General features: G+C 38.0%; 1 non-coding gene across 1 annotated transcript; it reads right to left on the reverse strand.

Moving 5' to 3' along the window:
* Positions 1-827: 827 nt before the first annotated feature.
* Positions 828-934, reverse strand: LOC122126477. The gene has a single exon (XR_006150947.1). It is a non-coding gene; the product is annotated as a U6 spliceosomal RNA (small nuclear RNA).
* Between the last annotated feature and the right edge of the window lie 3,311 nt (positions 935-4,245).

The following is a 4,245-nucleotide window of genomic DNA, read 5'->3' on the forward strand; positions in this document are numbered from 1 at the left end:
CTCCCCTCACCCTTCCTTCCTACGCCTAAATTGTAAAGTTCATTTTTCAACATAGTGTCTTGTGCATCTCATTGTTACAATGGGTCAACCTGTATCCCGGTTTGAGAATTTTTTCCCTTCCCCTCCCCAAATTAGAGAAGCATGCATACAAGATGTAAGTGCACCAACTTCAAATACAGAGAAAACAGGGGTTATAGCATGGGGAGAAACATACAAAGAAACAAAAAAATGACATCGCACATTATAAGTACGTTAGAAACAATAGCAAGAAACAAAAAAAACCACTTGTGTCCCTACCTTGGGGTTCAATTTCTTTAACATCATCTTATCTGGATATATGCACATATCTTTTGAACTTTTCTGCTTATCCAAGACATATATTCGTTATTGAAAATAAGGGAAATCATGGGACCTATATTTATTTGGACTTGGCTTACTTTACACAATAATTTTTTTTCCAAGTCTTTCCATTTCCTATCAAATTGGGAGATGTCATTCTTTCTGACAGAGACATAGAATTCCATTGTGTATATATACCACATTTTCTTGATCCATTCATCTAATGGGGCATCTGGGTTGATTCCATATCTTAGCTATCGTAAATAATGTTGCAATAACCATAGTTGTGCTGATAGTTTTAGTATGGTCTTGTTTATGATCATTTGGGTAAATCCTCAGAAGTGGGATTACTGTGTCATAGAGGAGTTTATGTGGCGTCTTTTGAGGAAACTCCATACTACTTTCCAAAGTAGTTGAACAAGTTTACACTCCCACCAAGAATGCAGTACGGTTCCCTTGTGGCCACATACCTTTCAGCATCTGTTGTAAAAAATATGGAACGCTCCACGAATTTTCATGTCATCCTTGCGCCTGGGGCGTGCTAATCTTCTCTGTATTGTTCCAATGTTAGTGTATGTGATGCTAAATTGAGCATAAAACATTTTTTATATAAAGTATATTTTTTATTGATTTTATTAAACTAGACAATTCAACAAAAAGTAAGTTCAAAAGAATTGTTGTGAAATTTTAGAATCATGTATTTCTTACATAAGCACACATTTAAGAATAAAATCAAGATAGACATACCAAAAACAAAATAATTCTGGATATTTATTGTTCAAGAGATGTGTATGAGGAGGAATTCAATTATTCTATACAAGGCACCTGTCAAAATGAACATTGAAGAAAGTGTTAAGGTTTGTTAAAAGTTTTAATGTTTTAAATATGCTTACTTTGGGGATTTTGCTTATATATGCCAAAAAAAAGGACTATTTGGCAAGTATAAAACTTTTCTATAAAGTATTTAAGATTTATGGTAGCAGACATTAAGCATTAAGTATGTACATTTCAGAGTTTATGGAAACTTTATTAATGAGGAGTTGCAAAGTCTTTGTGTAAAGAAGCAGAGTGAAGAGTTAAGACTTTAACTACACAGTTTCTGTTAAAACTTTAGGGATTCCTTACTTTATTTGTTAGCAAGGAATAAATGATGATATAAGCCATAATGTACACATGTATGTTACTATTCACACACATACATATACACATGTATACATGCACACATGGAGAAAGACACATAATTACAGCCAACATAAGTTTCACCATTTGTTGAATATGCCTAAACGGAATACTTGGAACAATATGTGTTGAAGACGTATTTGTCTCTAAGAGTTCTTTTACCACTCCTCTTATCTCTTAAAACTGGTAGTTTTAGAGAGATTTGACTTACAAAATGCTGTACAAGTGATAGCAAGTCAATTGGGTATAAGTCATATGGTGTCTCCCTTCTTCTCACGGAATTCTTAGTCTTGTAGACACTCTCAACAACCAAAGTAGCAAGAGAATACCCTGGTAAAGAGTAAAGTTATAAGGCTTTAAATGGCATCTTTACTTGAGCTCTTTTTCCAACAGCCAGCATGAATTCCCAGGCAGATGAGTGAATCCTCAGAAAACTGGACTCTACATATACATTTAACTAACCTATGTGAAAATTCCTATGAGAGAAATGCTGACTGAGGTCTTGCTGATTTCCTGGCCAAGAAAATAAGAAAAGAAAAGAAAGTATTTTTAATGTTTTAAAGTTTGAGAGTAATTTGTAACCTGTCAATAAATGTGTAGAACACAATTATACCAACTGACAAAAAAATGATGGCATTTCATTTATGTGTTCTTGGACTTGGCCAGTGATTTTAGATGTGTCTACAAAAGTAGAATCAGCATAAATCAAGCCAGCATTTCTTCATTTAAGATATGAGGAAAGGATACTGGTTGACCCATTGTAACAATGAGATATACAAGACACTCTATCAGAGGATGGGTGAAGGCGGGAGGTTGGGAGGAGTGAAGGGAAGGGATGGTAGGGTTAAAACAAAGGAGGGAGTAACAATGCTCAATAAGAAATGTACTCATTACCTTACTTATGTAACTGTAACCCCTTTGTACAGTATTTATAATAAAAATATATATTAAAAAGATACAAGGAAAACTTGTGTCCATATATGAAGTGGTATTTGTCACTCAATATAAGTAAGGTATTGGTTTTAGGACCACAGGCTTATTACTTTGGATACTCAAAATCTCTACATGAACACAGTGTATTATTTACATTAGAGCCTGCCCACAAGCTAGTGCAGTATAATTGCTATGAAAATTTTTACTACATTCTATATTTGTAATGAAACTAAAAGTATATGCACTATCAACAGATACAAATTTTTTCAGATAAATTTTGTATGCAGTTTGTGGATGGAATTTGGAGAGCAATTTTGATAAGCACAAATTTCATTAAAAAGACCAGTCTGCAAATTATTTATTTTTGGGGGGGAGGTCTGGTCGTGGGGCCTGAACTCTGGGCATGGGCGCTGTCCCTCAGCTCTTCAGCTCAAGGGAAGTGCTCTACCACTTGAGCCACAGTGCCACTTCCGGCTTTTTTCTTTTTGCTTATGTGATGCTGAGGAATCGAAACCAGGGCCTCATGCATGCAAGGCAAGCACTCTACCACTGAGCCACCTTGCCAGCCCCCAGCCTGCAAATTTTAACAAGGAGCTAATACAGCATCATTGAACAGTATGGAACTCCAAGGAGAAGTACTTGGATTGAGACAATATCAGAAAGTGTAACAACCCAAGGACTTTTTAGAAATGTGGCTGCTAGATTTCTCATGTAGAGCTTTCATAACAGTTTGTGAAGCCCAAATCAGAACCTCACTGAAGTGTAGATGGTTTTCCCTCAACTTTCTGTCATGATCAGTCATTATCAATCAACATATAGCTAATCTTGAATAATCCTCTAATAAAATGTTGATGCCGTGTTTATATGCAGAAATCCTCCCTCGGAAGGCTAACTTGTTCCAATTAGGACAGTCTCTATTCTATGATCCAGCCGAGAGAAAACTACGTAAGCATCCATTTACAACCTTCTGAATAATTCTGATTCTGCCCACATCACTTATCTATCCATACGTGTGCCCTAGTGAAAAGATTTTAAAAATAATTTATCATTTAAATTTAAATTTAGAGTTCCGGGAAGATAGCAGAGGAGAAGCTGGAAGCTAAACAAGCTCTCATATAGAAAGCAGTATTAGTGCTCCAGTGAAGAGTCCTAAGCCAGAGAATCACACCAAGTGTGCCAACACAGTACAGAGAGTTAGGCCAGAGAGGGAAAATCCAGCCAAGGAGACAAATCTGAGCACTTGCCAGTAGCCGGAGCTGCTGTGGTGGGGGCGGTGGTGTCCGTAACCACCATACCTGCAACACAGAGAGTCTAGGACAAAGTCACCAGATGCAGCAGGAGAGAGGATTCTACTCAACACCAGCAAGAACTGACAAGGAGCAGATATCTTCATCCTTCAGATCGCCGACCAGAGATGACCCAGGAATCAGACTCCTGTTTGAGTAGAAGCCTGACTTCCTCATTCCTCCTCAGAGAGCAGAGAAGGGAAGGCCACCCCTCCCTGCCCACTACTGGAGATCTCCATCTTTGATACTGGCAAAGGCGTGGCTGAGAATCTACCTCCAAATCAGTCCTTGGATGAAAACAAAAAGTCATTTAGCAGGTCACAGGAAACTAACCTGACCTGCCAGGCTCAGCTCCAACCAGAAGAAAGTCACCCAGCCTGGGCCTGTGCCAGCCCCAGGAGTGGCTTTCATCACTGGGTAAACAGAGCCAGAGGCTGCCCCTCCCTACAGCAGCCTAGATAATCAATTGAAATTCAGTAACATTAAACATTGAGGATGGCTCCTGGAC

Source organism: Dipodomys spectabilis, unplaced genomic scaffold (assembly GCF_019054845.1).
Source record: "Dipodomys spectabilis isolate Male_0828 unplaced genomic scaffold, ASM1905484v1 ptg000279l, whole genome shotgun sequence".
NCBI classification, from domain to species: domain Eukaryota; kingdom Metazoa; phylum Chordata; class Mammalia; order Rodentia; family Heteromyidae; genus Dipodomys; species Dipodomys spectabilis.